Here is a 10,128-nt window from a genome sequence, read left to right as displayed (position 1 = left end):
CTTTATGGTTCTTAATTGTTCTTTACAGAGCTGCCAGCTTAAGTCGTGCTGGGATCAACAAAAATGGGCCTTGCTGGTTTGTGTTCCTGGAGTTGTGTCCATGCCAGTGGACCACGGCACTAAGACACAGATGGTGCTCACACTCTCCAGAAGAGAATTTGACATCACTGCTGCTGTTGTTGCTGTTATAGCAGTGGCAGCCACCGTTGCTACTGTTTCTGGGCTAGTACAGTGGAGACCCTGGCAGCAAAAGTAGCTACCACAGTTAGTTAATCCTTCATTCTATTGGGCATGATAAATTTAATTCAGTAGTTATATACATTTCAATTGGCTTTGAAAGTTATAAATGTATAAATTCAAGTTCCATTTGCTTTTGGGATACCATCTTACAAGGACTCCAATTTGCAGTAAGGTTCGTTAAGGAAGGGAATGGCTCAGTTGCCTTTAGCCTACTGGCTATGGGTGAGTTAGGAGTTATGTTGGTCTTTTCTGTGTTCAAACACACAGATTGCAAGCCCAGTGCCACTTTGAGATCTTTGGCAGCAATTAACTCTGCAGCTCACGTGGTTGAGCCAGTATGATAACAAGTATTCAGAGATGGTTAATGCCTGGGGGGCGCTCACCAACCTCAGACAGAGCGCCTGTGTGGCCTGGGCAGGCATCTTCATGACAGGTAAGGTGACCTGCTGACGTCCCACACAACCTAAGTCAGAAGCTCATTTTTTAGTAAAAAGGGGGGACCTGTAGGGCCCTGCCCCCCTTTTGGGTAGCTGTTGCCTTGCTTGCTGGCCTTGATATCCTCCCTATGCTAATTCTCTCCTGGGTTCCACCCTCCTGAATGCTTAAGGGAAGTTCCTTGTCTGTGTATCCTGCATAATGGGCGTTAACAACTTAGATGCAAGATTGTAAAACATCGGTAGTGAACTTCTGCCCTCTGGGGTTCTCCCATTGTGCTGTAAGCCTGTATTTAAGACCTCCTACCCCCTTCAAGAAATGACATTCGACATTCTGCTGAGGTGAATGACCTGCTGTCTCTTGTCTCTGTTTTTTATCCACAGCCTCTCGCTCAGACATGGTGAATGGGTGGTGGTAGCATGGACGTTACTGCTACACCAGGGGCCTAATAATAAAACCTTAATGTCAATGGTCCATAGTCGGAAGACAGTCCATTTGGCAGCAGTGGTTGTGGCTTTTGCTTTCTTGACCTGGATGTGGTAGATCCACAGTGTAATGCCAGCTATCTTCACCATAGGAGTAGAGAGAATCACCAGTGTAGGATCCTTTCCAGGTTGGTTTCAGTGCCCCTTTGGCTACCTGCCTGACCCAGACTGGAACATGGAGAAACTGGTGGTGGACTTGGAGGTTGGCTGTGTCTCTCAGATAGTCCAATGAATACTTTTATGGAGAACTTGAGTGCTTGTAATGACTCAAGAAAGGGATGGTTAGAGAGTTCTGCCAATTGCTGGTCTCTGAGCCTAGAAAGCAGTAGGGGAGGTCTTCCAAATGTAATCTCATAGTGCGGTAAATCCCTCCCTATGTGGGGTGCAGTGGACCAAAGCAAAACAAAGGAAGGAGGCCTATCCATATTTGCTGGACTCTAATGAGAGTTTTGTTATAGTTTCTTTTAATGCCTTGTTTATTCTTTTTACCTGGCCAGAACTCTAAGGTCTATTATTGGTGAAATTATTAAGGCCACTTCACGTAGTTAAAAGGGAGGTTTATTTAGTGGCATAACTTACAAGTGAAGGGATAGGTAGGTTGCAGGGTCTGGGAAAAGTGTAGCGCAGTCTGGCGGTGTTCTCTGGAGAACTCTGCTCGGTCTACCTCCAGCATCCAGGGTCCAGGGTCCAGGAACCAAGAGAGCCCCTGCATCCGGAACTTGGGTCTTCAGCATCCTCTCTCAGCCCTGCCTTGTAGGCGTGACCATTACTGAAGCCTCAATGGGGGTTGGAACTTCCAGGTCAAAGCTGGAATGGCTACACACTACAGTCTATATGCACAATCAAGTTTTTAATCTATGTCTAAATCTTTAGCTATTAATTGAGAGGTTTTGTGTTGGAGCCCACCTAGGTTTCCTAGCGGCTGTACCCAGCAGGACTACATAAGAGGATGATTGGACCCCGGGCCTGGGTACCAGGTGTTTGGAAGGGTCTACACTTGGCTGTATCTAGCAAGGGGGGGGTCCTTTGCCCCTCCCCTTGGCATTGTTATAAAAAGCCCTTTTGAATAAAGTTCTAGGCTGGTGGATAAGGATCCAGGCCCATCCTAGGCTATCCTGTGTTTCTATCTGTTTCTCTCTCCTCTATTTCTATCTAAGTCTCTTATCCCTCACTCCTCAAGAGTCCCTGGGGTAAGTAAATGTGGGAGCTGGTCTTCCACAGTTTTGGCTATGAATACCAGGCCATTATCTGACCCCATTTTTAGGAGGAGGCCAAATCAGGGGATCAGTTCCTGGAGGAGCTTTTAAGCTACTATTTGAGCAGTTTCTATCCAGTTGGGGAACACTTCTATGCACCTGGAAAAGGTCTGGGGGCCTTAGACTTCGTAGTAAGGCCTTATTCCATCTTGATTCAGGGTCAGAGAGTCTGAGTTTGCTTTGCCCTGAAAGGCTGCATAATAGGATGTTTTGGCCAAAGGTGTGGTTATCAGGTGTCTTATACTCAAGGCCTAATTACAAGATACTTTGCTATAAGGCATGGTTACCAAGTGTTTTGAAAATTAAGGACGGGTCTACACTTGTTTGTACTTTGTACCTTGACCTTGAAAGGGGGAGGTCTTTTGCTGGTGTATTAAAAGCCCATTAGGAATAAACTCAAGGTGACTGTGGTATTGACCCAGAGCCCTCCCCAAAGCTATCCTGTGTCTCTTTTTCTTTTACATCTATTACACATAGATGTAAAAGAAAATTTTCATTATTTTCATTATTATTTCATTATTATTATTTCATTATTATATCATCTATTTTTCATTATTATTTCTTTTTTTTAAAAAAACCCATTTATTTATTTATTTATTTATTTATTATGTATACAGTGTTCTGCCTACATACATGCTTGCAGGTCAGAAGAGGGCACCAGATCTCATTACAGATGATTGTGAGCCACCATGTGGTTGCTGGGAATTGAACTCAGGGCCTCTGGAAGAACAACCAGTGCTCTTAACCTCTGAGCCATCTCTCCAGCCCTCATTATTATTTCTTAATCCTCACTCCTTCATTCAAGGACTGTTCAACAGGATGGTCTGTTGTGGTGACCCAGAGGCTTCCTAGTGAGACCTTACTCAGGGACAGATAATCTGAGCTAGCTTTACCCAGCAGGGCTGCATAATGGGATGAATTGGCCAGGGGCATGGTTACCAGGTGTTTGGAAGGGTCTACACTTGTCAGTACTTTGTGCTTTGATCTTGCAGAGGGGAGGTCCTTAGCTAGAGTTTTCCTGCCTTGCCCACAGTCAGGACAAATCTCTCTCACCTGCCAGTCCCACAGCCGCTCAGACCCAACCAAGTAAACACAGAGACTTATATTGCATACAAACTGTATGGCTGTGGCAGGCTTCTTGCTAACTGTTCTTATAGCTTAAATTAATCCATTTCCATAAATCTATGCCTTGCCACGTGGCTGGTGGCTTACCGGCGTCTTCGCATGCTGCTGGTCATGGCGGCAGCTGGCAGTATCTCTCTGCCTCAGCCTTCCGCTTTCCAGAATTCTCCTCTCTCCTTGTCCCACCTACTTCCTGCCTGGCCACTGGCCAATCAGTGTTTTATTTATTGACCAATCAGAGCAATTTGACATATAGACCATCCCACAGCAGAGGTCTTTTGCCTTTTCCCTTGGCATATTATAAAAAGCCCTTTTGAATAAAGCTCTGGGCAACTGGGTATTGACCCAGGCCCCTCCCAAAGCTATCCTGTGTCTCTGTCTTTCTTATTGTCTCTATCTTTCTACCTAGTATTTCCTCATTCTTCTCTCCTCCACCCAAGAACCCTTCCACAGGTCACAGCCAGTGACTCCCACAGGCTGGTCCCCAACAAAAAGGTATCTAGGATGCTCCAGTGGCGCAATCTGTTAGCACGCAGTGCTTATACAAAAAGGTATCTATAAAAACTAGCAGGTACTTTTATCCTTCCCAGCAGGCCGGATCTTGGTGAAGTCAGTCTTCCCAGAGTTTGTGGGCCTGTTGGTCTCTCATTTGGACCCCTGCCTGGGTAAGGGCTCTCTGTTTTATATTTACTTGAGCACAAACCTGGCATTTAGCTGAGACATCCCATGCTAGGCTCTCGAATCTAGATATAACATACCTTGGTCTGAGCAACTGAGAAAGTTTTGTGGACCCCAGATGAGTAGGCTGGTGAAGGCCAGTTACCAGAGTCCTGCCAGTTGTTTCTGGAAGAATCATCTTTCCCTCTGGTGTCTCCATCAACCTGTGGGTTTGAGCTGTCCATTCTTTCCTTTTGTGTACCCTGTTTCTTCTTGGTTGTACCATGGAGTCTCAGGCAGCACTGGGTCATGGCATGTCATGAAAATATCAGTAGGCCCCACTGGCCTTAGGGCTGTTTGTCTTGAGCCAGGTCAGCAGCCTGGAGGACAGCAATTTGTAGGGAAGCCAAATAGCCTCTAGAAGGGCCCAGACTTTTTTCTTGAGAAGCCCTCTTTCTCTATAGATCATACACCATGGACATGGCCGGTAGTAAAAGGACACTGACCGATGGTCCGTGTATGTGTCGGTGGACTCTCCTTTTCCCCATCTGAGAGCCTGGGTCAGATCAATCAGCTCTCTCCAGGCTGAGGTACCCGGCTTGGGCCCAGATCATTTCAGTTAAAGTAACTATTGCAGCCACCATGTACCTGGTTTTTCATGACAGTCATGGATGAGCACCTATGTGCTGTTCAGTGGTTTTTGGTTTATTTATTTATTTATTTATTTATTTTGGCTCTTTTAGGGGGCCCTGTAAGAATGTTTGTCCTTAATTATGTCATCAGCCTGCGACAGCATCCCAGCCTAAAAAGTGGGTGGGCCCTCTGTGCGTCCCTCTCTTTCCTTTCTGCTCCTTCCTTCCGTCTGTCCTCTCTCCCCACTTCCCTTCCCTTTCCTCCCCTTCTCCTCTCCCTCTCCCTCTCCCTCTCCCTCTCCCTTTCTCTCCCCATCCAATAAAGCTCTAAAAAGGTAACCATGGCCTGTGATTCCTCCTCCAGCACTCTCCTCCGTCGGCATGGTCATGCGGGCTGCTGCCAGCCACGGGCAGCAGCGCTGTTTAACCAACAGGCCCACCACCCAGCTCCCAAATAAATCACACACGGAGGCTTATTATTACTTACCAATGCCTGGCCTTCACTTGGCTTAGTTTCTAGCCAGCTTTTCTTAACTTAAATTATCCCCTCTACCTTTTGCCTCTGGAATTTTCCTGTTCTCTTACTTCTATATCTTGCTCTTAGTCCATGGCTTGCTGTGTAGCTGGGTGGCTGGCCCCTGGAGTCCTCCTCCTTCTCTGCCTGCTAGACCTCCTTCTCCTAGATTTCTCCTTCTATCTAGTCTCTCTGCCTGCCAGCCCCACCTATCCTTTCTCCTGCATTGCTATTGGCAGGAGCTTAGTTCTTTATTAGACCATCAGGTGTTTTAGACAGGCACAGTAACACAGCTTCACAGAGTTAAACAAATGCAACATAAACAAAAGTAACACACCTTAGAATAATGTTCTACCACATCTGTGGGTTGTCATCAGGCAAGAAGGTAGCTGGATTGATGGCAGTGAGTTTCTCAAAGCAGACTCAGAGGTGGGCCAGGAGCAGGGCCTGGTCCCGGTCACACAGACATTAGAGAGCCAGCGTTCTGGTGCTCCTCAGGGAGGGCCTCAACTGTGTCATGGGGCACTGTAAGTATAAGATCTTAACCCAAAGTTAACTAGTTTTCTTTTATTGAACTAGCAGTAGCTGCCACAGCTCTTAGATAGGTGGGCCATCCTGCGGATATGGTGTCCAATTGTCATAGGGCACTTTCTTGGCTCCACAGTTTAGGTTAAAGCCCCTTTTGTCTGGAAATTCTAGGGCTGGAGCTGAGATCAGAGCTGTTTTTAAAACCTCAAATGCCATTTGTTTAGACTCAGTCCAGATTAGGGACTCAGTGCCCCACTTTGTGCTGGTGTATAGAGGCCTTGCTATTTCCACAAATCCTGGTATCCAGAGGCAGCAATACCTAGCTGCCCCTAGGAACTCTTGAACCTGTCTCTCAGCCTTTGGAGTGGGATCTGAAGGATGACGGCAGCAGTCCTCCTCTGAGACAGGCTCCTTTTGCCTCCGCTCAGTTGGTAGCCAAGATAGGTGGCCTCTGATGTATACAGTTGGGCTTTCTTAGCTGAGGTCTGTAACTCTTACAGCATTCCCTCGGGGGCCCTTTTAAAATCTGTTTTACAAGAAACTCTGACAGAAGGGCAGGAAATCTGCATTTAGTGTCTTTAAATCCTGTGGCAGCCTGGTCCAAAAATGCTGCCTGCTGTGACTCCCAACTGGGTCTGTCCATTTAAAAGCAAAGATGGGTTGACTTGCCTCTGCCAATGGGAAGCTGAAGAATGCATCTTCAGGTCCAAGACAGTGTATACCTGTTTCTCTGGAAGAATCAGACACGTGAGAATCAGAGGTCCCAGGTTTCTTCACAGGCAGGAGAAGCATATTCCAGGGTGAGTGGCAGGGCACCAGGATGCCTATCTCTCCAAACCAGGCATTATGGACTGCAATTTCCCTTTTTGTTTCCAGGGTCATTGGGTGTTGTTTAATCTTAACAGGGTGTGTGGGAGCGGGGGTTAGCCGAACTGGTTAGTTGAACAGTTATAGGAGTTTGGTGTTGGGCCAGTGTAGTGGGTAGCCATTCCAGCTTTGATCTGGAAGGGCCACCCCCATTGAGGCTTTGGTAACTGTCACGCCTACAAGGCAGGGCCAAGAGAGGGCCCTGAAGACCAGAGATCCAGATGGGCTGGCTCTCTTGGTTCCTGGACCCTGGACGCTAGAGGTAGACCGAGCAGAGTTCTCCACATAACACCACCAGACTGCACCACACCTTTTCCAGACCCTGTAAACTATCCCTTCACTTGTAAGTTACCCCACGAAATAAACCTCCCTTTTAACTACATGGAGTTGCCTTAATATTTTATCTAATAGGCCAGTCCTGGGGGTTGGTTTTTGCCCAGACCACTCAGGAATCTTTGATTCCTATGAGAGATAGGCCAACTGTATCTTCTGATTGGAGGCAGAACTTTCAGTTAGGAGATATTCTTTGATAGAGGGTGAGACACCTAAAGTTTTCTGTATCTATAAATCTGTGTCTCATCATCAGAGGTGATGATGGCATTCAGTTTGTGCAAAAAGTCTTGTCCCAATCAGTCCTCTGTTGATAAACACCCTTTAAACTACCTCCAGCAACTGGGACCTACTTATACCTTTAAATTGTTTTAAACTTTTATAACTTTTTTTCTAATGTCTGGGGCCGACTGGGTAACAAAGAAAATCTTTTTAGCGGCTGTCTTTAATCCTTCTAAAAGGACCTAGTGAAATTGTTGAAAGTCTCCTTGATCAGTGTTGAACAGAAAGGAAGATCTGTTCTGTCCAGGCTGTGTTGCCTGGCAGCAATCTGCCTGCTCAGCCCAGGGGTGGTTGTATTTTTTTAGCTTTTTTCAGAGAAGGGTGAGTTTTGAGTTTTCCAGGTATACAGATCACTAGTTAAAAGGAAACATAAATCATGAAAAAGGAAGGAGTGGAGCTTTGTCTTTTCCTTCAGGCTCAGGCCTGGGGAACTGATCCCCTTCCCTGGGGCTGCTTAGAGCAGGCAGGAGCAGAGGGAACGTTCACCTGGGGGACTGTTTCCCCCTCCCTGTGTGCATTCCACTTAGATGTGGGGGGGGGGGAGTGGGGGGAGGGTCTCACACCAGAGAAAGCCACTGGTCAATCAATACAAGGAAACAAAACTGTCAGAAACAGAGGGGGAGAGAGGAGAGACAACCGGGGCAGCCACCACACAATCACACACCTGACCAGACAGAGAGATCCAGTGATCCTCACATGGATCCAGACACTGGATCAGCAGCTATGTCCCACCTCTCCTACGGGTCCAAACAGAAGTCCCCTTAACCAGACTCGCCTCTGGAGGTGACAGACCAGGTGACTTTCTAATCTGTTTCCTTTTGGGGTGGAGGAGTCAGCTCCCTCTGAAACGTTAGGGAGCAACTGATCAAAGGGAACCCTGGGGACCTGGAACATCTCATGCTGCACACCCCCTAAGAGTCCCCTGATCATCACACTCTTCCTCACTCAAGGGGCTCAGAGAGTCCCTGTGTCTCGAGGTCTGATCTCTGGGGTCTGGGTGAGACCTCCAGAAATGTGGGGGTGTCCACCAGTGAAGACTACTTGGACCTGACTTAAGCCTATAGGAAGTCTTTATTAGCTGGCCGGCAATTACACTTGGTGTTTGGGATCCCAGTGTAGCCCTGAGCCTTTCTCAGGGTGAGCTTTTAAGCACACAAACTATGTCCCGGGTTGACATACTTCAGTTAACAAGAATTTTAGCCAGAAGCAGAACTACAGAAGCCAAAACGCCAGGTTAGACATTAAGAGACTTTTCCAGAACTATTGACATTGATAGACTAGGTCTTTGTTTTAGTTTTGGAAGGTGGTGCTGTCCACGTGCTGACTTTTACAGCCTGAATGGTACTTCTTCCACCATGGAGTCAGTTGTGACAAGGTCTGGGGGTCTACTAACATCTAGGGCCCTGTTACCAAGAGCCAAGAATCTGACAAAAAGAAATGAGGGGGGCTGAAAGATGGCTCAGCAGTTAAGAACACTTGCTGCTCTTGCAGAGGTCTTGAGTTCAATTCCCAGCACACACATGGTGGTTTGCTACCATCCCTAACTCCAGTTCCAAGGGATCCAATGCCACCTTCTGACCTCTGAGGGCATCAGGCACACATGGAGTAAAACACACATACAATAAAAGGGATAAATCTCCCCCCCCCTGCCCCGAGACAGTGCCTCCCTGTGTAGCCTTGGTTGTCCTGGAACTCACTCTGTCGTCCAGGCTGGCCTCGAACTCATAGAGATCCACCTGCCTCTGCCTCCCAATGTGAATGCTACCACTGCCCAGCTAATTTTATTTTATTTATTTTTTTATATATTTTATTTTACAATACCTTCAGTTCTACATATCAGCCATGGGTTCCCCTATTCTCCCCCTCCCACCCCCTCCCCTTACCCCAGCCCACCCTCCATTCCCACCTCCTCCAGGACAAGTTCTCCCCGAGGACTGAGATCAACCTGGTAGACTCAGTCCAGCAGGTCCAGTCCCTTCCTCCCAGACTGAGCCAAGTGTCCCTGCATAAGTTCCAGGTTTCAAACAGCCAACTCATGCAATGAGCACAGGACTTGGTCCCACTGCCTAGTTGCCTCCCAAACTGATCAAGCCAATCAACTGTCTCACCTATTCAGAGGGCCTGATCCAGCTGGGGGCCCCTCAGCCTTTGGTTCATAGTTCATGTGTTTCCATTCATTTGGCTATTTTTTTTCAATAATTGAGTAAAACTGAAATTTATTATATGCCACAGTCGTCCTAGGGACCTCCATGCTATATATATAGCCTCCATGGTTCTATGGGTTGTGGTCTGATTGTTCTTTATTTTATATCTAGAATCCACTTATGAGTGAGTACATACCATGACTGTCTTTCTGGGTTTGGGTTACCTCACTCAGGATGATTTTTTCTAGTTCCATCCATTTGCCTGCAAATTTCATAATTTTATTTTTTAATGAAGAAAAAAAAACACCTAAATGATGGCAAATGAAATAAGGCAAGCACAGAAAAACAAATACAATAGTTCTCACTCATATGTGGATGCTAAATGAATTTGTCTAGTCAGAAAACAATAAAATGGTTGCCAGAAACTGGGAACAGTGGGATGATGGGAGTAGAGATAGGCTGGTTCTGCTGGCTTAGGGGTGCATGTCTGTAACCCCAGCACTCAGGAGGGCAGCTGGTTCCTAGGCAGCCTGAGCTGCATAGTGAGACCTTAACACATACCCCCCAAAAGAGAGGGTGCTTGTTGAGCACTGTGTCGGCACTAGATAGTAGAACTAAGTTCTCCCCTCACAGTAG

This window comes from Peromyscus leucopus, chromosome X, assembly GCF_004664715.2.
Source record: "Peromyscus leucopus breed LL Stock chromosome X, UCI_PerLeu_2.1, whole genome shotgun sequence".
Classification (NCBI taxonomy): domain Eukaryota; kingdom Metazoa; phylum Chordata; class Mammalia; order Rodentia; family Cricetidae; genus Peromyscus; species Peromyscus leucopus.
The sequence above is the reverse complement of the archived record's forward strand: the minus strand, read 5'-3'. Positions refer to the sequence as shown.